Consider the following 25,686-nt stretch of genomic DNA (forward strand, 5'->3'; position numbering starts at 1 on the left):
AATTTAGGTTGGACAGAATCTTTAAGATCATTTAGTTGCAGCCCCCTGCTATAGGCAGGAACACCTCCCACTAGACCAGGTTGCTCAAAGGCCCATCCAGCTTGGCCTCAATTGCTTCCAGGGAGGGGGCATTCACAATGCTCTCTGGGCAACCTGTTCCAGTGTCTCACAACTGTCACAATAGGAACTTCTTCCTAATATCTACCTTCTTCCAGTTTCCCTTTTCATTTCCCCTCATTCTGTTGCTACCTACCCTTATAAAAAATCTGCCTCCAGCTTTCCTGTGGGACCCCTTCAGGTACTGGAAGGCTGCTATAAGATTGCCTTGAAGCCTTCTCCAGACTGAAGAGCCCCATTGTTCTCATTCATAAACCAGTCATTTACATCAATTCTATTCAGTGCATTAAAACTAATCAGAGAAGAAAAGCAGCAGCAGCACAACACTGAATTTACAGATTCAAATGAAGGAAGAAGCAAGCAACCTTACAGAATCTGTGTCTCTGCTATAGGTAATTCAGGGCTGCCTGTGCATGGTCCAGTAGTACTAGATCTAGGTGATGCTGCCTGAATAGAGAGGGGTTGAATTAGATGACCTCCAGACTGGATGACCTCCCTTCCAGACTCAACCATACTGTCACTCTCTGATTATATAATTTGATATACTTTTTTTCCTAATATATTAACATGACAATTCTTTATCTAGTGTGACAGACCACTCAGGATTTTAGGAGATAGCATGCTGTTATTGTCCAAGGACAATTTCTCATGGTGGAGGAAGGAGAGAAATGTGCTTCCATGTAAAGATGAACTAGCAAAGGATTATACTGCAGGAGGAGCCAGGAGAAAGGGTCCGATATGGCATGAAAATCCTAACTTTCATTTCTGTTTCATTTCTCTGAGTGTATTTAAAACAAAATCTTTTTTTTTTTTTTCATTCATATTTATCCATTTACAACTTAGATAGTTATATATATATATATATATATACACACACACACACATGGATATAAAGAAACATGTTTTTACAGACAGACAGTTCTGTAAATGCACACTCCTAATCTATCCTTGTCCATTCAAAATACCTACCACAGCTGTGCTTTTGTATCACATAGTATTTGCCACATCAGCTAAGTGATGAATTTATTCTTATAATTTAGTTCAAGTCATTTTATCAATTGAATTGTCTTTGGATTAATGAAATAATGATTACCTCCAGGAGGGCACTCAGTATCAGTTTTGTTGGTTCTCCTTTAACTGGTCGCTTCTAGGGTTTGGTTGAGAGTACAGACGAGTAGTATTTCAAAGGGAGCTAATTTGACATTTCTAAAAGAGCAGCCTTTTGTGAGATGTTTTGATTACATGGCAGAGCAGCCTCTATAAAGAGCTATTTAGCTAAATAGAGCTTTTTAACTCCAAACAGGGAAAAAAATCACAAAATGACTACTCAAGTATAACAAGAACAAGAGAGTTTTAACAAGCCCTGGGAGACAGACCTTTAGCTTAAATTCTCATGTCTCTGTACCACATGATTTCAGCATCATTGTTGCTAGGGGAGCAGGGGTGGAAAGTAAGATATAAACGTTGCGCAGTTCTTGTGCTTCTCAATTTGAACTGGGGTACACTTTCCTCCTAAAAAGTGTTACTTTTAAAAATTTGTAGAAGTGGTGGCCGTGGAGATCTACAAGAGACACTTTGTGCTACAGCCTGTTTGTTTCTTTGTGGATTTGTGCTTGTTCCTTCTATCGATCTCAATTTCATAAGAGTAAATTAGAGGGATGTGTGGTGCATGTTGTTCAGTTTACAGGTTACTTCAGTTTCCTTCCTGAGTACTTTAAATCTGATCTGTTTTCCATTTTATTAAAGCATCTCTGTCTTGCTGGTGGATACATATTTAAGATGGTAGAGTGGTTTGGTAGGCCTGGAGAAAGGGATGGATGCAGGGCAGTCTGAATATTTACCCTTTTCCAAATATTTTATTCATGCAGGTAGGGACAATGATGAAAGGAGCATTGCTCTGAATGATTTTTTGGAATGTAATTTGAATTCTTTCCTTTCTTTTTATAGTTGAAAAATGACATCTAAGAAAATGTAGCTACCTATCAATTTTCAAATTGCTATAGATGTTGAAGAGCTGTAGAGAGATGAGATCTGGAAGCAACTAGACATTTTGTTTTGTAATATTGCTAAAAGGAGGAATTCTAGAGAGAAGTGGTTTAAACTTTCTTAAATGTATGTAGATAGAACAGTCTGGCTGCATATGTGTAACTTCAGACATTGATAGTTCAAATATGCATGTTGCACTTGAAAACTGATTTAAAATAAATGTAATGATAATTAAAAAATCCTACTTCTACCTCCAGAAACTCTCTACTGTATTAGTAGTATACTCTCTTGTATTTTCTCTTTCAATCTGGAAATGGAAGAGAAACACATTGTTTCAGCTTTGCAGAATTTAAAAGCAATCAATCAAACTAAAACTATTAAAGAAGAAGGGCTCATCTCATTAGGTCATGTTAATATTCTCTCAAGGGAATCAGTTGTTAATTCAGCATTTGGTTAATATTCTTGATTATTAAAAGGGGTGGTGCTGGAACAGAAAAGCAGTCCTTCTGTTCCAGTGCTCTGGTTCTGGTAGGGCTTAAAAATGTGTGCCAGGGGAAGAAGGTAAGAGTATGTTGATCTGTCACTGGTATTTCCCTTGTATACTTGCTCAGCCTTTGGCAGTGTGCACCTAAGAACTCTGGATGAGTTTTGCCAATATATTCGTCCCACCGCTAATTGAATCTACTAATGTTTTTGATATTTCAACTATCTATCAACTTGTTCCAGAGTTGAGCTCTGTGTTGTGTACAGTCCTCCAGTGTACAAACCTCTTGGTTTGTTTTCAGGCTGCTAGATGCATCCTGGCCAGCTCTCACTCAAAAACCATCCTATGTTTAAACATTCTTTTAATTTCCAATGTCTAGCAAAAAATTTTTTTAAGTTTCTTGAAAGTGTACTAGAAATTAACATCAAAATGGTGTATTCCATACTAAAACTATGCCTCTGTTGTCATTATTGGGATGTTGCTATGTATGTAGCAAAGCACAGATACTCATCATTTGATCTCATCAGACTGATCTTTGGCAGAAGCTTCTCTGATCTGATTACATGGAAGTATACATATAAATAATTGTATGCATACATATGTTTTTTTTTTTAATGTATTTGTATATTTACTTCACAAAGCAAAATGTTGCATCTTTTACTCATATTAGTCTCTTAAGTTTTCTGCAGCTCCACATCCTATTCTGCTTCCCAGCACTACTGCAGTAATTTTTTCTCCATTTTTCTGCAGCTCTGTTTCTGCTCTCAAAATATTCAGAATAGAAAAGAGGGGGAGGGAGCTGGGATTGAGCTGTTGAAGTGAAGGAGGAGTCTACAGAGAGGTAATTTCCATTTTTATTTACACTTTTATCCTGTACGAAAAATATCAGGATTGTGCAGTAAAGAAACATTTGTGTCACAGATTTCTTTTTATGATGTGGATTTCTGCCTAAGATAATTCTTACTGCCTGTATTCCTTTTGCAGCATGACTGCTCTAAAATTTAACTTTGAAAGCATGGTTGGCATTAAAATACATACTTAAGGATTTTTTTGTGTGTGTGTGTGTGTTGTTTTTTTTTTAGGCATGTTACAATTTGAGCAAATATGATATGAGATTGTCCCTTGGAAACTTTATTTCTTTATTTCTTAGCTGATTTCCTTTTTTTTTCTTCCCCCATCTTCAAAAATAGCCCCCTCAAGATAAAAGCCGAAAGCAAATGAACTCCATTGGATACTCCTAACATTATTTCCTGCTTATCTTTTCAGATTAGTTTTTTGTGTAATTAGAAAAAACGATAAGGCATTGGCACAAAGGATTAAATATATGAGGAAACACCGCATAGAAGATTCATATACAGAAGACCTTACACAGCAGTATAACGTGCACAGCTGTGGACCTATGATCAATAACAATCTCTTTTCAAAGAATCTGGCTGTCCTTTGAAGTTAATATCAGATCTTTTCCCTCAATAGAATACCAAAAGGATAAAACAAAATGAGGAAATAGCCTCCCAGGTGCTGTTTTGATATCCCACTTGCGGGCATCTCCTTGGTAATACCATCCAAATTAGATAGGAGCAACACAAATCTATATGAACTTGATAAATGCTGCAATTATGGATTGATTTCTTCAGCAGGCCTTTTACACGTTGTTAATGGCTGTGGTCGAAAGAGGCTTACCTCACAATTTCTGGTCAACTGTAATTTATACTCTGGCATTTCTTTAGAGTTGATTGACTCTTGCCTGTAAGTATGACTTACATCCTTCTTTTACACCCTGGTTTTAATATATCTCTACGTGATCCAGTTACACAATGTAGGGGAGCTTGCAGCAGTAAATTTAACCTCTGCAACAATGTAACTTTATGTGCCTCACATGCATGTCTGTAAGTTGCTGTACATCTTGAAGTCTTGTAGAGAGGCAGTGCTGATTCTTTGAAAATAATGAATTCTGACTTCTGAACTTGCTTAATGTAGATAAGGTAGAGGATATAGCAGCAAAAATGTGAAAAGGGGGTATGTAGCAATACTGCTCAGACTAACTTCACTGATTTTAGCATCCTAAAAATGTTTTGCATCTGCCCTAAGATAATCATCTGGGCTTTTTCTATAGTGGTGGAAGATGCCAGTGAAAGTGCATGTTGTCTTCCAACAATGGAGGTAACATAAACATACAGCTTTCACCAGACCTCTTCAGCCATGTTGAATAGGTTTCTTGCAGAAAAATTTCAGTGGAAGGGTTTAGGAGACATCCAAGTTGAGGAAAGGAGAAACAAACATCTATGATTATCCAGTATCTGTTCACTTATTCTCTTCATTCAACAATATGCTGAGTATCCATTTGAGTAATCATTTAAACATTGTAGGTCCCCTGAATTGTCAGGCTTTTTCCCCTTCCTCAAACAAGTGAAAGATTTGTTTTTCTGAGAGTGCAGAGCTGAATGTCTTTGCCTCCTTAGAAGAAACTGAAGTGCTGAGCACCTCTCCACCATCACTGATGTACCTTTGTCAAAGTAAAGCTTGATAAATAGTTCCAAGACACACCTCGGAAGTTTGCCACTCAAAGGAGACTCTCAAAGATGAAGACAGATATTAACCTGCATCATCTTCATATGTGAAAAGATCACCTTACGAAGGAAAGCAGGAGATTTTGAGTATATAAGCCCTGCAAATTCCTGACTCCAATTTGTTGTAGAGCTGACCTTTTAAGAGCACAGGGCACGGAGATTTTCAGGGCTTAAGAGTTCTCATCAGACTTTTGTCATTTTAAGGAACTGCATAATATGGGATTGATTGATATTTTCTTTTTTTTATTGGAGAACTGCACAGTAAGAAGATCAGTATAGTTAGATATTTTTAAGGAAAAAAAAAAAAAAAGGATAAAGTGAGATACCATATTTTTAAAATGAACTTTAAGAAACGTTTAGGAGCTTAGCTTCTGGGATGCTGCAGAATAGAGGAATAAGTGAAACATGAGCAGCTCCAGAATTATTCATGGATCATACTTTTTCATACTTATGAAGCAAATAATAGCTGAGAAGTATGGAAGTAAAGTATTCAATATTCAGTTGGTAGCACTGTACAGCTGTAATTTCCATTATAGAAATTAATCAAAAAGCTCTGATGGAACTACAAAGAGAAGGACAATAAAGCATTCAGGATGGAGAAGTTAGAAGAAAATATACTGAACTTCATATCACTACTTTTTGAACCTTTGTGCTCATAAACTCATTACCTTGCTTTGCAGCAAAAACTGAGCAAAACAGGGATTTTGTATCTGTTTGGTGGGAATTTCAGCTACTTGGACAAGGGGACAGAAGGGATTACTTTAGTATGTGTACAGGATTTTTTCACCAAACAATAGGGGAAAAAAAGCAGTCAGATAAAAAAGAGAAGCAAGTTTGATAAGCCTCAGTTCATTACTACATACTTTCTGTTACAGTCAGCTTGATACTGTAAAGTGAGAGCAAGAGTCTATAATTCAAATACTTATGGTTTAAATGATCAAGAAAGACATACAAGAAATTATAGTAATCCTCCCTTTCACATTCACAGAACAGGGATTTGCCAGACAGATTTGATGGTGCTATGTAAAATTTGCAAATTCTTTGTCATGTAATGACCCAAGACCAGGACTTCACAGCCTGAGTCTTCTCAGAGTTGTTCCTTGGCAGAAGGATGAAAAGGTTATCCCCACAATATGAGGAATCTTTAAATCCTACTCTCCATCTGACCTGAGATACTCATCTCCCAACCCAAGCCTCTCCCAGGGCTGTACCAAATTCACTCACTGCTGCTCTCTTGCATTTACAAATTACAGACAATATTATGGTTAGAAAATGGAGAATCTGGAAGTCTTCACTGATGAATCAGGACTTCCTTTGCCAAGTGCATTATTCCACTGAGCATATGCTCTGATTTTCTTCAAAATTCTAGGGTAAACTGGGACAAACTGGCTTGTGGCCTGAGAAGGAGGCTGGATTCACAAAAGATTGCACCACTGTCATTCATTATATCATCTAACAGGCCTGTGTAGGTACTGGTTCATTATTCCTGGCAAAGCAACAGGAAATCATCTACTACAACCTTGGATGATTACAGAATGCCAGGCACTGCCTGGAAGACTTAATCGATATCCAACTTTTGTTTATTTGCTTTGAGCTTCTTTGCCTTGTTCTTACCCCTCTTTTTTTCAGTTGAATTGCAATACAAATTGGTTGCCTTGTTCTGGAATTTATGTTGATAGTACTACAGGTACAAGAGCATTACATTTTATATAATCATGATTTTTTTTTCTTTTTTAAAACAATTATTTTTCTTTCCTTCTTTTTCATCAGATTTAATTACTTCTGTCACTAAGTACTTAATGAAATTTTAATTTATTGTGAAATTATTCACAACTTTGGTGTTCATTCCTTGCATGGATTCCTGCCTTGCCTAAATGTACTTATGTTTAACAATATAATATTTAAAAATACAGAGTTCCTAAGAAATTTGATAATTCAGTTACTCTGTATATTGACATACTAACACGGAAACCCAGGGCTTCTGTTTGTCGGCAGCCATGGTTAGAGATCAGGTCTGCATTCTTGAAAAATAAACATTTTTCATTTCATTCCTATCGTGTCTGTCATATATGGTTGAGGTCTGAGACTTTCAGGTATGATTACATTTATACCTGGCGTTTTTCAGTCTTTGTGGATGACACACAGCTTGTAACAGTCCATCTTCTCCAATAAATATGAGAATACGACCTCATCAGATATGGCAGAACACCGCAAGAAGATGAGATCCGGGAGTATATGTGCAGCATGTAATAGAGAGCCATCTACAGATAACTTCACTTATTTTGTGTTCTGTTCATATATACATATTTTACTTTTAGAGGCTATAGTAGAGACTTTCCTCAAGATTGGTATTTAGTATCCAATTAACATAAGACTGAAGTGCAGCTCTGTCAAAAACATCCTCTGGTTCTGATGTGTCTTCAATGAAAGGCTGTTTGGTAAAATATGTATCGATTTCCTTGGAGCAAATGTGCAATTGTCTGAAATGATAATTCTTTGTGAGGAAGCTGCTGGGAAACTGCTTGATTCCGTGTCTGAGGTGTAGGTTCAATACCATCTATCTTATAGTAAGGCTGGGAACAGCCAAGACTTGAAGTTGTAATGCATTGACCCTTCATTCTCTCAGCGATTGCAGCAAACAGATTGCTGGAGGTCTGATAGGTTCAGCTTGTTGCAGGTTAAAGATCAATGTTCAATGAACATAGAAGGTTGGGAGACTAGCTTCTCTCTTTTTCCCATTAATTTTGAAAAAGGGTTGTCTGCAGGTGAATTGTCTGGCTTATGTGAGAATCCATAACCAGATAGAGCAGAATTCCAGATGTAGCTAAGAGACACTTTAATAATATGAAGAAGGTATGTCATAAAGGCAACTTTCTCTCCAGTCTGCTTCAGTGTGGAGTAAAAAGAGCTTTGCATAAACGTAATTTGCAAATCACTTTTCAGTGGTCTCAGTGAGAGAGAGAACTGGAAATGGGTATTTTTGAGAAATTTACACTCATAAGAATGACAGAGGGAAGAGAAGACTCTTAACAAAGACAGAGGGAAGGTAGATTTTTAAGGTACTCTAGACCCATCTGAAATTTTTATCATTTAATTCTAAGAGCAAACAGTACTAATTCTATCTGCTGCTTCTCTCACTGCCAGTGCTGTCCACAGATTCATTGGGGTGCAGAGGTCTCAGGTTTGTGGAACTGCTGTGTTGTGCAACACTTATTTTCTGTTGTGTTGTACAGTCATCCCTCTAGACAGCTAGAAGCTGCATATTTCATCTACAAAAAGCCTAAAATTCATAGCTGTAAGTGAAAAGAAAAACTTCCACTTATCTCTGAATTGTATGAATTCAGCTGATTTGTCTCCTGTCTGTAGCTGTGATTCACCTTTCCAACTTCAAAGGTTTTCTTTATTATTTTCATACACAGTAACTATCTTGCTTATTTTCAGTCTTCTAGGAAGTTAAAAACTTCACTTTCCACTTTCTTCTGAAACAATTGTTTCAGATCTTGTATGTGTCCCCTTTTTGTATCTGATGTAATTGTTTTTGCATTATTTTCATTACTTTTCCAGACACCTTCTTAGATATATTCTTGATCAGTTATAAAACTCACTCAGGTCTATTGAAGCAAAGCAGGTATTTCATGTTAAACACTTTAAAGTTGTATTTCACTAATTCCCAAGAAGTAAGAAATGAAGTTCCATTGTTTTATCTGGGGTTTGTTCTTTTTTTTTTTTCCAGATTTAACCTGAACATAGTATGATTCCCTCTCAAGGGTAAATAATAGCCCTGTGTTTTAGGTAGTTTTTACCCTTACTAGATTTTCTCTCATTTCTAGCTATCTTCTTTAGTACATCTAATGTGTTACTGCAAAGTTATATGGGTTGCTTGTTATTGGTTTCAACTGCTAGGAAAAATAAATAAATAAATAAATGTATCAACCCTATGGTCTGTTTAGGACGAGAGAAGTGCTACATTTTCAAACGATGACAGTTTGGTAATGCACAGTACAGTTAGCCAGAAGCAAGAATATTATTACTGGGAAAGCCTGAGAAAGAAAGGTACAAGCAACAAGAGAGATGCTAAGATCTTAAGTAAATTATTCAGCTTGCCCCCAGGCCTTCAAAAGAAACCCTAGCCAATTTGCAGGTACCACCCTAAAGTCAGTGAGACAAGTTTTGATCTACAATCATTTTGATTGTCTGAGAAATACAGAACAGTAATGCTATTTCAGCTGCCTAGCAGTCCATTGAAGTGTCTCAGCTTGCAGATTTACACCGAACAGGATTTGGTTCTCTAAGGATAGTTCATAGCCCTAGGGCACTGGTACTTTCAGGTTGCAATGCTTTTCTTCTTTCTAGTCACCTTCATAGAATCTTAGAATGGCTTGGGTTGGAAGGGATCTGAAAAATCATCTAGTTCCAATCCCTCTGTCTTGGTCAGAGTTGCTATCCCTAGAGCAGGCTGCCCAGGGCCCTATCCAATGTGGCTTTGAATGCCTCCAAGCATGGGGCATCCACAACTTCTCTGGGCAGCCTGTTCCTGTCCCTCATCACTTTCTGAACAAAAATCCAACATTTCTCTCAATGAATTCTTCTTCCAATCTACACATACTTGGGACTGCCCTAACCCACATGCATCACCTTGTACTTAAGCTTGGTGAACCTGAATTAGGTTTTTCTGGGCCCACTTTTCAAGCCTGTCCAGGTCCCTCTTGGTAGCAGCCCTTCCCTCCAGTGTGTCAATTGCACCACTCAGCAAACTTTCTGAGGTTGCAGTCAGTCCCACTGTAAGTGTCACTGATGAGATGCAGAACAGCACTGGCCCCAAGATGGACCCCTGGGGGACATCACTTGTGATGAACCTCCAACTGGACATAGAGCAATTGACAACAACCCTCTGCTTACAACTGCCCAACCAGTGAAAACTGCTTTCATAGAAGTGATCTTTTACATGAATTTGTGAAAAATCCAGCAGGGATCAAAATGGGAAGACACAGAACTGTGATCCTATGTTCCATTCCAGTGCCATTCTTTCTCAAATCTCCCTCTTCTTGACACGTTTTCCCGGTGCTGATACTAGGTCAGGTAGCTCACTTTACGGTGTCCAAAGTGAAGAAGATAAAGTATTGTGCAAGCTGGGTGTGCTGGTGTGCTGTAACGTGGTGATTTACTCCTTCGTCTTCAAAGAGTTTCTCATATGCCAAGATCAGAGAGGCTACTTGAATTGCTGACATCTAGCGAATTAATAGCTGCAGGATAGCAGATGGCTGTTCCAGCCACTCCATGTTTGTGCTTTAGAGAGCTGTAAATACACACGGCTGTGCTCATCATCTGCTGTAGAGTGCCCTTTCTATACACTACAGTGAAATAATAATGTGCAACCTTGTACTCTGATAAGGGCCAATTTTACTGTTGATGTACCTCTCCAGTGCTTTATTAAAATTAATCTGTTCTGGTAGGATAGCTATTAAAATAGACTCACAATAGGTACCACCTTCTTAAAGACATTTCTTATTGCTGGTGAGTTCATAAATCCAAATTGAATTGGTTTAAAGAGTGCACGAGCTGCGTAGGGTGGCCAGTGGGAACTGAATGCAAAGTTCTGAAATTCTTTGGAGAGAGCAACTTACACACCGAACATAAAGAAATTATGCCATTTTCAGGTTGGCAGTTTAGCATTTGTCGTTAACACACAAATGTGGTTTTTATGTCACTGAGTCACTTGGATGCATCTGTTGGTGAACAGCAAAGCTTAATGCAATAGGAAAGGGATCAGCGTTACTCTGACCACTCAGCACAAACTTATCTTTTTTTTTTTCACTATATACCCTTTCTCAATAGAATATATAAATACATAAATAAAAGAGGGAGAATTCTAGGTGTACAGAACTTTCTTTACTAGCTGATACTGGCTTATTTTCTGAGATGGTTTCAAAACAAGATGTATATTGTTGCTTGCCTGCTGTTAGATTTCCCCCCTATTCCCCTCCCCTGGCACTGAGAATTCTTGCACATATTTCTGGCCAGCAGCCTGGGCTTGCCACAAAATGTCACTGTAGTCTTTGTGCTGCAGCATGAAGCTAACTGAAGTGTGTATTATTTACAAAAGATGTTCTCAAAATTGCATTGCATTGCACCTCCATTTGGTGCCATTTTTCTCCTGTTGGCCTCAGTCTGGAGCAGAAACTCCCAATTGTGACAAAGTCAAATTTTTAGTGACTGTAAGATGGTAACTGCAGTTTAGTTTCAGCTGCTTATTTCTTTTTCTTCTGCTTATCTTCCTAGCTCTCTTCTCTATGATGTTAACTTGAGATATATATATATATATATATATATATATTTTTTTTTTTCTCTCCTGCAATGCCCCTCTGGTCTGAGAGGGATCAGATCAAGAAGACATTCATTCATCTGTTCTTTTATTCCTTATTGCTTGCCTTAAAAGATCAAAAGCCAGCGTTCCAATTCCAAATCACATATGAAGCAGATTGACAGAACCCCAAGTCCTTGAAAATGAAAGTTTTGTTTTGACCAGTCCTATGATGTCTCTTAAAGCCCCTATCTTGGTATTGTCATCCAGTCATATGCTGGAAGACAGAGCCGTCAGTCCACAGGAGAGTAAAGTATTAATTGTTCAACGTAAGGTTTCAATTATTTTCTCCTATAAAGTGAGCGTCACCATCTCTTTTTCCATCTGCAAACATCTGTCAGGTCTTCCTTGTTCATCTCAGTTGCTTTCAGTTCCATCTAGACGTCACCCTGCTTATGCAAGGCTAGTTGGCAGCCCAACTGTCACTGTGCCTGATAGCAACATCCTGAAGTGCAGAAGTAACATATGTTGAAAGGAAAAGTTTTTACCACTGTTCTTACATCATCCTTCAGAATAAGACTAATTAACTCAATAGGGGTTTGTGGTGTGTGAGCCTGGACTCAGGTCTTTTGTTCATAGAGCAATGTTCATTAAGGAACTAGAGTGTTCAGTGACATTTTTAGTGTGTGTGTTTCTGGTCTAAGAATTTCAGTTGTGATTAAGCTACTTCTCATCTCCTGCATGTTTTCTTCTTTTTCTTGCTCTCTCCAGTGAAGTGTCATAAGGGGCAGTGTCAGATGTTTGGACTGGATGTGGTCTTTTCCAACCACAGTGATTCTGTGATTCTATGATTCTATGAATTTCTGTAATTGCAAATATATGTTTTACAGAATTATTATTATTATTATTTTTTACCTATGAGCTTGATATTAGATTAGTGCAGCCATATAAAGCTTAAAAAGAGAGAAAAAAATATTCAAATATATTAGATTGCTTTATTATCTCTAAAACAGGCTGAAATAGATTAGAGAGAGAAGCAGAGCATCAAGAAAGAAATCCACTCTAGATACAAAAAGACAAGGTCATGTTCTGTATTGTAAGGACTTGTTTTGTGGTTACACAGTATGGTTTTTACTAAAGTTGTTTCTGACTTTTCTCTCATATAAGAGGTTTTACTTGGATTAGTATGCCAATGTTCTGATCCCATCTGCTGCTTTTATTGTTGACGTTCCACTGACAGTTAGAACATCCCTCCAAGAGAAATGCACCAAGTTATATGTCAGCTTTTGAATGGGGCATTCAGTATTTGGCTGCAAGACAAAGATATGTGTATATATTTCATCAGTAATTGAAACACCCTGATGAAGCCTTTTCTTGCTCCACTTTATTTCTGTAAGAATTTACCACCTCAGTGTATCTTTGAGTAAAAATAATCAGTTTTCTTTGGGAAGAATACACTTCTTTTGGAATATGGACTTCCTAACTATTTAACCCTCTGACTCATCATGTCATTCATTTTCATAGAGTTAAAGAATGTATAAAGAACTTTTGGAGCTTTCTCAAATTATGTTTGCAGCATGTGCATTTTCACAGGTCTAATTAATCAAATTCTTTCATTAATTTGGAGAGCTATCAAGTAGTTTTAAATATATTGTAGATAATAATAACATTTTAGGTAAATATTATTATATGTAACATATGCAATAATGTTGATGATCATAATAAGTAATTATATATTCTGCATCTTCCCATGCTGATAGAATTCTTAGCAAATTAAAAGTTTATGGGGACCTGGCAACTGAAATCCTTTAGTAAGGCACCAGCTCACAACTCTAGTGGTATGCTTTGGTGGCCACCTGATGCCAGGGAGAGTAGTTTTGACAAAAACTATAGCATTCCAGTGATGAGAAATCCCTTTCTCCAGGGAAGTATTGTCAGAGCGTTGGAACCTAAGATGTACAGATTGAGAAGACTGTCAAACCATGTAACAAGATCTGCTCCATCTGTGAACGTGGGCCAGGCATAATCATGTGAAGGGTACAGAAAGGTATTTTATGGAAGAAGTGGTATGAATGTCACTTGTGAAGTGTCTCTCTCTCTCTCAAAACATTCTGTTCTAAAATACAAAAGCAAACCCAGGTTTTATAATGGCATAACCTTTAATGATCCCATCCAACTCTAAGGATTCTAATATTCTATGATTCTATAATAAATGTTCAGATATTTTGCTCTCATATTTTTAGAACTCACACCCCAAAACCTTCATTTCAGTTTTTTGCATCATGTCTGTAGCATCAGTTGTCCTATCAGTAAAAAAGTGCTCTCAGACCATCAACACTGTCTATCAGAACTTGTTTTCTATCTATTTAAAGTGTGTACTGTCTCCTTCATCATTGCTTATTTTAGTATACTCCATTAGGTTATTTGTGTGTACTTAATTTTACTTACCATACATGATTTAGAAGTTTTTTTTTCTACCTCACAAAGTCAAACTTTTCATTTTGAAACAAAATAGGGAAGCCAATTTCTATGGCTTACGTTACAAGCCCATTATGTATTACTACTTAACTTTCAAGAAGTTATGCTTGAACCTTCACTTAGATAAAGTGCACTTCACAGTTTAAACTTCTTTCTGTACTGCAAATCAGTACAGAGCAGGGCTTTGCAGAGATGACCAAAGATATTTCTTAAATCTAGTTAGGTGAGTGTAAGGGAATCTGTTGATCACAGCCTGAACCTCTGATTAACCATCTGAGCAAGTGACGAGTCAGCTGTGGGAGCACAGGTGAAGGTAATTCAATTATGCTCCAAAAGGGATGGATCTTGACTCCACCTCTCCTAGATCCCATTTAAAGGCTGACCACCACTAAGTATCTCTTTCTGGAGACTGCTCCTTTGTGGAGTTTTAGTGGTGTGTCTCAACAATGGTAAGCCTCCATCTCAACTGAGATCTTCAGCACTGGTGAGTCTTTTCTTAGATACTCTCTGGCTATTTAGTCTGTAATTGCAACTATGCACTTGTATTATTCAGAATACACAGGTTAATTTCTTTCTTCCTAATTGTGTCATTTCCAGTTGTTTCACATTTGGGATCTCTGCTCAACTTAGGTGCAGGAGAACATAGAAAATATTTTCCACATATTGTCCTCTATATATCATCACAGGACTCAGTAGTCTTCTATTTATTAGAGTCTTGCTAAGAAATACTGTCATATTCAAGGATTACATCGTATCCAAAGTTGGGCATATCTTCACTAAGGAGGAGTAAAAATGAGTCATGATCAAATCTTTCCATCTGGAAGATTGCAGTTCTATACCCTGGGAAATGTAGTTTGCATCCCAGTATTTGTTGTTATTATTATAAGACAACATTAAAAACTTTTCTAGAGGTGGAACTTTGTAAGTCTGTCTGCGCAACTTCCTTGATGGAGTTTTTGAATGTTTAACTTATGCTATAAGTAATTTTTTTTAATGGAAAGTTCAACAGTAATTAAATGGTTCTAAGATGTGATGTCCAACTAGGACATATGAATAGTGAATGCACCCTTTAGATTATAAGTTCTTTGGGTTGTATTACTAGTTCAACAACTGGTAACCTGTTTGGTATGAAGTACAACTCTTCTACTTCCCCTTAAGATTAATTAGCTGTATTAGGCTGGGGAGAAAAATAAGGATGTGTATTCCTGCATGGTTTTCAGATATCTCATTTGTTTAATCTAGACATTTGGATAATTAAGAGCAGTACAGGTAATTTTGCTCAAGTGCAATCTACAGGAGAGATTATCTAGCAGTTTAATTGTGTTTATCTCAGGTATTTTGTTTTCCTTTTTTTTTCTTGTTTTTCCCCCTAGTTATTTATACACATAGCACAATAGTTCAAAAGGCTTAATTTCTGAAATGCATGTACATGAAGCATGGGAAATATCTCTTCATAGTGATAAAACTATACTTGATTTGCATCCAAGACCACTCCCTAGAGCAAATTGTTAAGAGGAGGCCCTATCTGTATCCTTGAAAAATTTCCTTGCCAGGCTCCCCTTTCTTCTGTAACAACAGAATTCATGTCAGGGCTGGACTAGTAACAGGGTGAATGTTCTTCCCTCCGTGACATTTCTTTTTCTGTTAGAGGAGAGGTTTCAGAGTGACAACTCATTTCATGCTGCCATAATTGGTAAGTGTAGAAGAAAGTGGTATTAAAGGACTATTTGCAGCTGCACCCTCACATAACAAGAAAGGACTGTGGTTGAAATTTCAGATGCCCAGCTGGAATATAACAGGCATTGCAGTCCTGTGTGGCTTAGGTCTGATGAGCTGCAGAGCAGTTTTTTCTTTGAACTTTTAAAATTTATTTCTTTGTATGTGTATTTCTGTTGGGTGAATTTTGGTCATACGCTACCTTAAACATCCAATGTAAGCAGTCAATCTGGCTTCTGTTCTCAGATTTTATCCATAATCTGTGGAGAGACCCAAGCAGTCATTCATCAAATGAAGGGATAGCCTCTTTTGATGACCTTAATTGCTCTCAGGAACAGCAGCTTTTTTTTGTACTACTTAGATGGTAAATGAGTTAGTCTGTCATCTAATTTGCATACTAATTCACTTGATGTGTCTCCCTTTACATCTTATGCTTTTGCTCCTAAAGAGAATCCCTCCCTGCTAAAAGCATATCCATAGATTTCAGCAGTGTTAGTCATGGGCTGAAGTACTTAACATCAATATCAGTAATGCTATCTAACCCATGAAGATTTGAATAGCTAGGAATTCCAATCAACAAACTGCTCTTTACTAAAGGTAGTCATTGCCACTGTGCACTTTAGGCATTTAGGGTACAGTAAATTAATTTTAAAACACACTACAGTATGCGTTCAGAAAGGTGAAATTAATTTCATTACTTGTGGAGGCGTGGTTTTGTCTTCTGGTTGGCAATTGCAAGCTTCACAACATCTGACCAGTATTAGTAGCTTTGAAAATCATTTGAAAACATTTTGCATGATTTTGGCATTAATTTAAAAACAGAATTGAAATGCATGTTTTAGCTATTTGCTGGATACAAATGCATCAGTAGTTCTATAATTAACATCTTAAAAATGCTCATACTAAGCACTGGTGGCACTTAAATGAGATGATTGAAAAAGCCACTGCTTTTTGAAATATGGCAAGTTAATAAATTAGAGATTAAAAAGTATTTCAATCCACAGAGCTTACCATCCAGGCACACTGAGGTATTACATTAGTAGCTTCATCTTTCAAAATTAGCAAATCCCTTGCAAGACAGGGATTTGAGGCAGGATATGGAAATTTTGTTGTTCCAGTTCAAAACTTCAAAATCTACTCTCAAGCTAATAGATCTATAAAAGCTATTAGCTTGAGCCATGCTGCTGCAATTCTGACTACTTGAATGCATTATTACTATTTATTGATTTGTTATTAAATGCATGGTACACAACTGGTTGTTTGACCTTCCACAGTTTAGGAGCTGTTCACACTCTTGCAAAGAAGAGGAAATTGCTTACATAGTACTGGCAGGCAAACTGCTCTGTTAAGTTGAAAGCTAATATTTCTAGATATGGTACCTGTTAAATCTCTAGGTATGTAATCTTTACCCACAGTACTCCTTAATACTTTTGTGATGTAGTGCTGTAAGTGATGACAGTGCTTCTACACTGGGTAGATTTCTTTGGGACTGTTACACATGCTAGTAAGTACTTGCATACAACAGGAAGTACTTGCAAGATTAGCTCTTCCTATTTTAAGCATTATAGGAGTCAGATGGGACACTGGGTACCTCTTAGCATTTTTAGAGTGCTCCTCATTTGATGTTTTTCAAAGAGGAGTGCTCAGCTGCCTACAGCTCATATCAAGCACTGTAAGCATGAGGCAATAACAGAAGATTCAGCTAGTGGCTAGGGATGTACATTTGGGCTGTTAAATGAGAGAAAACCACATCAGGCTTGGTGCTGGGGATGTATGTTTGGGCTGCAAAGCATCAGTCACTGTAGAAGTAATAAAGATATAAGTGACAGCAGTTCTTAGTCTCTCTGTGTGTGCATGTATGCCTAAGCCTAGACAATGACACAAATAGGCTATTATTACAGCTGTGACATTTGTTGCTGCATTAGTAACAATGTCAGTACTTCCATTTAAAACCACTATATTCACAAGTTTTTAACTCAGCAAGATAAAATAGCTAGGAGCTCTGGAGCAATTTTTTCCCTTTAATAAAACTCAACCAAGGTTTTACAAGATAAGTGTAAACTGCCTGAGCGCATTGTCCTACAGTGCGTATTGATTTGTATGCCCTGAGGTCTACAAAATGCAAGTTTTAGGAGATTTTATTTGGTTATCAGGCTTTTAAGGAATCTCAGTGATGTTCTTTAGGCAAAAGTAAAAATAGAAACAGGAGTAGCAATAGTACATTTAGAAGTCAAGTTATTGGCTTCACATTATCCATCTGAAAAAAAAAACTGTTGTCCATCATTGCACATATATATGTTCAGTGGAGTTATGAACTCAATACACACTCACAACTGCAAAATTAACTGCACTGCAGTGACACTGTGGCACAGTATTTAAGTGTAAGCTGAACATACTGCAACACAATTTCACGTTCTATCCCCTACGAATATGCCTTACTATCTTTGATTTGTTTTTTGTTTAATGCTTAGATATGTAGCTGAATACATGAATGATTGAAGGTTGCAGTAAAAACACGGAAGATTGTAAAAGAAACAATGAGATTTAAACTGTATATTGTTAGAGGCTGCAAAAAAGTGGGAGAGAGATCTTGGGTCTTCAGTCTTATGCTATTCCCAAGGTATTTGCATCATTCTTTTTTTTTTCACATGTGGTTGGCAGGAGGTAGTGTTCTGAAAGAAGTCCTAGAGAGTACTGATGTGGGTTAGTTGGTCGCTTGGTTATGGCAAGCATCAATTTGAAGAAGCTCCTGAGGGAGAGAGATTTCAGTGCGGTTTGGTAGGGTTAAGTACACTTGGTTTTGGAGAATACTTTCTCATGCATGGCATTTGGCTATTGCCCTGTAGATTGCTCAGCATGTGAGTTAGGACCTTACATTCAACGGAGCAAATATTCAGCATGTAAATACTGGTGCTGATCACATTCTCACTGTTTCTTGAATGTTTGCCATTTGCCTTCTCACCAGAGGGAGGCCTGAGAGCACGGTGGGATCCTTTTCTGCAATAATGTGAAGCCTTGCTGATGTGACCCACAGAAGCATTTCTGTCTCAATTGGTGTCTGTAACTCTGTCTGTCATTCATACCACAAGCAGATTTTCTTCTTTTTGGGGTCAGGAAGGAGAAGTGCAGAAATGACAGTAATTACTGTGGTTTGCAAATATGTCTGACAAATAGACCTCGCTTATTCTGTGCATTTTGATGTAGCAATAAGAAGCTGAAAACACACTTTTTTTTTTTTTTCTTGTAGTCTTCTCAGCCTAGATTTAAATTTAGTCAATTTTGAAGCCCAGTGTGTGATAAGGATGTGTGTCAGAAAGCAAGGAATAAATAGGCTGAGGATTCAGGCCATAAAGTGCTGCAGATATGACTTATAGTGCAGACAAAACCAGAAAGGCTGAGCCATGAAGAAATCCTAGTAAAGAAGGTGCCGGGAAACCAGACAAGTCAGATTTATGCTGTAGGAGACTATGGATTCCACATGGGCTGAAAATGAATTTCCCACTCTTTTGGGATCCGGCAGCGCTCCCTGGCACCTAGCTGCTAACTTGCAAATTGCAGATGACTAAATAGGAGGTGTAGAACAGAAAATGTAGAAGGAAAAGAAAGGGAGAGCAGGAGAGGGAAAGGCAGGGTTACATTTACAGCTTTTTCAGGCTTTCTGAGGAAAAGAATGGCTACTAGGGGAAGGAACAGCAAGGTAATCATCTTATAAGAGAGGAGAAATGGCTTTCCTTGAGGCAAGCAAAAATCTGGGCTGGGGATATCTGTATGGTATAAATAAAGCAAAAACATTGTTTTGAAAGGAAATGCCAGCATTTTGAAGGTTATGAGACTAAATTTCCAATTTGAAGAACAGTTCAGGGTATTATATCACTATTTTGACTCTGGCTCTGTTTGAATGGTGTGACCAGAATTACATCGACACACTCCCTGTTTAGATCAAATTATTTTCAAAACTAAATATAGAGCAACTGATAGGAGGTGAGCAGAAAATAACATCTAAGAATGTTGTAGTATTGCAACTCTTGCTTTGATCCTCCTAGTCCTCATTAGAGAGATAATACAGAATCACACTTGCAGGATTTCACCTTGTCCACAGAAAACCGTGCATTTATAAAAGTTAATCTTGGTCCCATTTTCTAAATAATTCAGTTAGTCCTCTCCCACATATTTCACTATAACGATGCTAGTGACTCATGGCTAGAAAAAGTTTTGTACAAAAGATAGTCAAACACTAACTAGATATGGAAGTGAAACAGTTAAGCTTTAATTAAAAACAAACAAAACATTTAGTAAATGTGGGCAATGGTTTACCATGAGAGAGTCGAGCATTAGATCCTCTCAGGAAGATAAATGAATGTTTACATACACCCTTTTTTGAGCTATATATGTGTCTGTATAATGTATTTGTCTGACATTAGGTTATTGTACAGTATAATAAATTAAGTTATAACATTACCCTCAGGTGCTGTTTGCCCTGCTACTGATCATGGTAATTTCTAATAATATCTATATTTTGTGGAAGAATAAGCCTTTACTTAAGGCCTCTTCTCTCAAGTGAAAATGATGGGCTGAGAGGCAATGGCCTCAAGTTGTGCCAGGGGACGTTCAGGTTGGATATTAGGAAATCTTCTTAGAAAGAGTGGCAGTGCACTGGCAGGGGCTGCCCAGGGAGATGTTGGAGTCACCATCCCTGGAGGTGTTCAAGAGCCATATGGATGTGGCATGGACATAGTGTGTGTGGTGGGGATGGGATGATGGTTAGACAAGATAATCTTAAAGGTTTTTTCCAACCTCAATGATTTTGTGATTCTATCATTATCTTTGGCCATTGCTGATTTACCTCAGACCCTCTTTCTTTTCTCCCTTATACACTGAATCTGTGGTGGAGCTCAAATGATCCCAAGTTACATCCAACCAGCCCTTTTTATAACAATGAGAAATTAAATAAGGACACTATTCTGCAAGTAAAAACGTGAACTGCAGGATTTTTTCCAGGAGAAGCTCTCAGTCTCAGATTATTCTTGTATCTCAAATTATTAACTTAAGCCAAAGCACAAGTGAATTTAGTGCCAAGTAGACTTTGAAGGTTGAGAGAGATAATTAGAAAAGATGGACTTTGGTAAGTGAGGCAGACATCTGTAGGCTTTCTGTCTGGACTGGGGAAAGAGCCTTGACTATAATGAAAGAGGAGTGAGACTAGAAGCTGAAGTATTGGGTCTCTAAATTGCTCAAGGGGATGACAGGGGATTGGGCATCTCTTAACTGTACAAGAAAAGAAGCCTGCAAGCTTTCTGGATACTTAAAGCATCTTGAAGTTTTTTCCTGTCTCTTGGTGCTGTTAATACACCTGAAAATCTTTGAGAATGAATCCGGGAGCCATCCTGATACCTCTCAGCTGAGGAATTGCTGCTACAGACATTCTGCTTTTAAGAGAATTCAAAACCTGGTTTGTAAGCCAAATACAAGGTTTTATTTCAGATTTCACGTGAATATAAGCCAGTATCATTTGTGGTATGTCATTAATTTTACATTGGAAGCATTATACTAGGTTAGTTTTGCACAAATCACATTGAGGTTATGATAGAAAGGCTTCACAGAGTTGCTGTGAGAAAAATAAATGCAAATAAGAGTCTGTGATTTGCTGATGGTTACAAATTCCTTTGCCTTTAAGTGGCATAGCTGGAGAATTGGGTTAAGCTGCTGGGCATGAGCACAGTAGGCTTCTGTGTTTATTCTGTGTAATCTATTTTACCTCTTTTTAATCTTTGTTTACTTGCCAAGCATTCCTTTGTGGCCTCCTTCCTACTACTGCATTCTGGGTTTTGCACTCTCACGTTGTTTACTGAAGCTTAGACATGAAAGGACAACAAAATGGATGTTTTAATCAATTAACTGTAACCTGATCAAAGTTTAATTCTTCCTTATTGCTGCTGCTGTTGTTTACAGTGTTTTTATTTACAACAGCATCCAGTTGAACCTTCAGTTCATGTGGTGTGGAAAAATTCACTCTCTTGCATAGTACAGCAAACTAAAAGTCTGGAAGTTGCGTTTGATCAAGGCTTGGCTTTAATCACTGTTCATGCTGGAGTCCTGAACAGCAGCTTGGCTTTCCCTGTGGTCTAAAGCTGAAGGCGAGAGGGGAGGTTATTGGCATAGCAAAATTTATGCTCACAACAAACATGTGGAAAGTGACTGATCATATATACAGTGGCCTTTTATTCATTTTTTTTCTTGCTTTCAGAGGCCACCTGCTCTCCTTTATGCCGCTTGAAGAGAAGTAACAAACACCTTCAGTCTCTACATCTATAGAATAGAGGATTTATTTATCCTTTCTGATTCATGAAAAGTAATTATCCAAATCTGTTAGAGGTATATACAAAAAAGGGTGCCCTTTTATATGAAGTCATTTTGCTCATATTTGGTTTCTTAGGATTTTTGGCAGTTTTAAGTGCTGAGGTTACTTTTTTCTCTCTTACTCCACCTTCTCTTTAAGGGTGCTACTTGTCTCAGTGTTATGAGTGTTTTGAGTGTTATGAACAAGGCCAAAAACAGTACACATTCTGTAGTCTTTCCAAACAATTATCTTTGCAAATTTTAGTGACACTTTAAAGTTCTGTGTACATGTGATCTGCAAAAGGAATGTGAAATCTAGGAATGAAAAAGTTGGGTTCAGGTACATATCCTGGGAAATGTGACGGAGGATAATCTGGATAAGTTTTGGGAAACCTGCTGCTTACATGTAGCCAGGGTAGTCTTCTGTATGCAATGGCTGATTCTAATAATGATCCACACCTTCACTGATTGTGATCTGTCCACGTTTGAAATCAAGCTACTGGGAATTTACAGACTTAATGCTGTTGGTGGAAGCTGCTGCTGGTCATATCAACTATGAGTACATTACTCATATCTATGAATACATTAGGGAAGACCAAGAGCACGTTCCTGTTGCTTCCCTGGTTTGATCAGGCAATGCCAGAGTGAAAACTGATTTGACTGCAGGGGGCAAGAACTTAACACAACAGTTGAATATATGTCAAATCATTGAGGGGATAGGAAAAAATAAGGAATCATACCAGAGAATCAGCAGATCTTATGGACCTTGGTCAGTGGGCAGTAAGTGCATATCTTGTTCAGTAGTAGTGGCACATGGGCAAGGTCACCATTTGAACTCATGAATTTGTGTTTCTTGGAAGTGCCTCCAAATTGGCTGAAGGTGATATGCTGAAGCAACAAGCAGGTGAGGGTTAGGAGTGGCTTTGATTTCAAAGTACTGGAGACAGAGTTCCTGTCTGCTCTTCTATACATGGAGATTTGGCTGAAGGTTCTCCCCTGGCCTGTCTGAGAAGGCTCTTCCTCTCCAAATGTCTGGTGATGTTCAGGGAACTTGGCTTGTATGTGCAGCTTTAGTGACAACAGCATATTCATTCTGATTCCTTCATATAGGAAGTACGTGATTAGTTTTGCTTTTCTTATTTTTGCATTTGCAGAAATGCAAGCAAGGAAGAAATGTCTGTTTTGTTTTCTGCATGTTTTTTTTTTTTCAATCCATCTTCTCCAGTGGCAACAGTTAATGAAAAAGATTATTTTATTAATTAAACATTCAAAACAATGCTGGCAGCTTCTTGTTTGGAATAATCTTCTATGCATCATAACCTTCTAACTCTGCATTTAATTGGTTTTTTTTTCCTCCCTTTCCTACAGAGCGCTCTTTCAGAAATCTTTGCTGACCTTTCATGCTGCTCTTGCATTTAGTGTAATTTCAGTTAAGAAATGTTTAATTAGTAAAATAATCACTTCTGCTTTTAATCTGTTTATGCTTTTCTGCCTGACTCTTGTTCTTCAACTCTAATTCTTGCTGATTGCAATGATGCCTGTGTTAAGGGAGAAGTTGATCTTTCCTGCTTCTTAGGGGAGGGCTCCTTCATAATTATAGGTCACCCTTTCATCTAAAAGGTATAATCAAGCACCTGCTACAACAGATTCATCTTACAATCATTAGATTTGAGACATATTTGGGCATTTGAGTGGTTTGTCTTATGGCATCAGATTTGGGTCTTATTGCATCAGTTTTGGGGACAATAATACTATATGTAGCCAGATATGAGAACACATGCTGAACTCCAAGGGAATGATCTCATCTTGCTACCAAGAGGATCATTGCACATACAAGCAGCAAGACTATAGAGATAAGCAGAGTGTTTGTACCACCTTCAATGATGCAGGCTGAAGGACCTAAATAAGCTGCTCTGTTTAGCACATCTCCCTGGGTTCCCCATTTCATGGCTCATCCAGAGAATGTCTCATAATGCCTGAGATAGATACTGTCCTCATGAAGGGAGTCTAGGCATAGCAGCTGCTGCTCCATTAACTCAATAGGTATGTGGCAAGTACTAATCCATCTCCAATCTTGTGTGCTTGTGTTGTTGCCTCTGAGAGCAGTCACTCACGTGGAGCCTGATCCAAACACTTAGCAGTCAAAGAGTTTTTCCTACAGCCTGTGTGGGGCTGAAAGCAGATTGACTGGAACAAATTCTACATGTCTTTACACTCATCTGTGATGAACAGACTTACCTCCGATTTACAACTTTATCACTGTCAGCAGAAAGTGGCTTCCTGACATTAATGTCCTGGTGACAAAAAGCTCATAGACTCAAGTCCATCAGAGGAGATGGATGTGAAGAAGGTTAATTATACATGACACAGTTGCCATATCTGGAATAAAATGGATATGAATTTCAGTCCTCTGAATTTAATGTGGTTACACATCCAAGCAAATGCTACTCAGCTGGAGCAGCCACAGTAAGTAAAGTCATGTCTTCAGTTAGGGCTTCTTGTTTTTTTCCATCCTACCTGCATGTGTGTTTGTATGCTGGTAACTTGAGTTATTAAACAACTAACAAGTAACTGAAAATACATTCTCTGGTCACCTTGAATCAGAGATCAGTGTCAGGGAAGTCAAATAGAACTGAAAGTGATGAGAATAACTGGGCTGATTTCCTCTGCATCTGTTTCTCTATCCAGAAACCCTGCTGCTCCTACTGGCACTAGTTAGTCTTTAGGCATCACCATCACCTGGACTTCAGCACAGTGTGCAGTCTGTGCATTCATTTGCAGGGGCAAGGATATATTTTCTCAGGATATATGAACTCTTACATGAACTGATCATTTGAATTTCCCCTCCTTCCCTCATGTCTGCTGCTGCTGAGGTGGCACTTAGACAATATACTCCTCCTGCTCCATGTGTTCCTCAGCAGCTGGAGGAGGCTACTGCTACTCCCTATCTGGAGCAAACCTATGACAGAGTTGCCAAGGTTTAAAATACGTATATATCAGCCAGTTCTTTAAGAAAGATTAGTTTACCTATTTATCTGCAATCTCTGCTTGCTTTTCTTCCCACCCCCTCTCGATCACTTTGAAACCAATTTGGTCTTTTCATTGAGTTTCTTGAGAACCTGATCCAAGCACAGATTTCTAGCCCAGTGATCTCAACGTAATACAAAAAGTGAAGAATGTTTAGAAATCTAGTGGTACATAATCAGCAAAACCTTAGAATTCCCAAACAGCACATAACTTCTGACTCTGTGGGTTTTCTGTTTATGTGTACATATGTATTCTTCATGTTGCTACCTTCCCTTTCTTATGTTCACTCTGCTTTTAACCTTCCAAGTACTAGTCATCTTTTTTTTTCTTACTGTTTTTATGAGGAAGAACAAAGTAAATAAGCAAAGGAAATTAATCACACAGTTCTGTAAGGAGCAGAAAAGCTAGGGAAGTTTGAGAAGATGGGAGCAGTACCCAGTTACCTTCTTTCCCTCTGTGCCAAGAAGCAGCAGATGCTGTTGACTGGTTGCAACCGGGATTATGCCCTCAGAATGCTTGGCAAGTACTGTGACGTTACATGAGGATTCTGGAACAGTGCCCAGCCCAGTGTGAAGTGGCCAGCTTTTTACTGGGGGTTTAAAGAGGAATTGCATGAAGCCTGCTGGATTAAATGCCAACCCATGAGACGACCCATCCTGCACAAACAAGGAAGG

At 38.0% G+C, this 25,686-nt stretch overlaps 2 long non-coding RNA genes across 18 annotated transcripts in view; one reads left to right on the forward strand and one right to left on the reverse strand.

The window, feature by feature from the left end:
- The first annotated feature begins 3,334 nt into the window (after nucleotides 1-3,334).
- The window catches only part of LOC107321661 (uncharacterized), a 102,686-nt gene continuing 80,334 nt past the window's right edge, over nucleotides 3,335-25,686 (forward strand). For 7 of the 16 annotated variants that reach the window (XR_014938326.1, XR_014938348.1, XR_004309149.2 and 4 more), the window contains exon 1: nucleotides 20,773-21,098. This is a non-coding gene — a long non-coding RNA (uncharacterized LOC107321661). Of the gene's footprint in view, nucleotides 3,429-20,772; nucleotides 21,164-25,686 lie in introns of those variants that run through there. The other 9 variants (XR_004309158.2, XR_014938356.1, XR_014938371.1 and 6 more) reach the window with 3 other exon arrangements.
- On the reverse strand, nucleotides 11,583-25,596 carry LOC107321670 (uncharacterized). 2 transcript variants are annotated; one of them, XR_001558614.3, is made up of 4 exons: nucleotides 25,456-25,596; nucleotides 24,224-24,364; nucleotides 15,852-15,909; nucleotides 11,583-11,960 (listed from the first exon to the last, which is right to left on the reverse strand). It is a non-coding gene; the product is annotated as an uncharacterized LOC107321670 (long non-coding RNA). The 2 variants fall into 2 exon arrangements; XR_001558613.3 differs by lacking the exons at nucleotides 11,583-11,960; nucleotides 15,852-15,909 and adding an exon at nucleotides 21,689-21,777.

Source organism: Coturnix japonica, chromosome 1, assembly GCF_054131305.1.
Source record: "Coturnix japonica strain WE chromosome 1, WE-NBRP24, whole genome shotgun sequence".
Taxonomy (NCBI): Eukaryota; Metazoa; Chordata; class Aves; order Galliformes; family Phasianidae; genus Coturnix; species Coturnix japonica.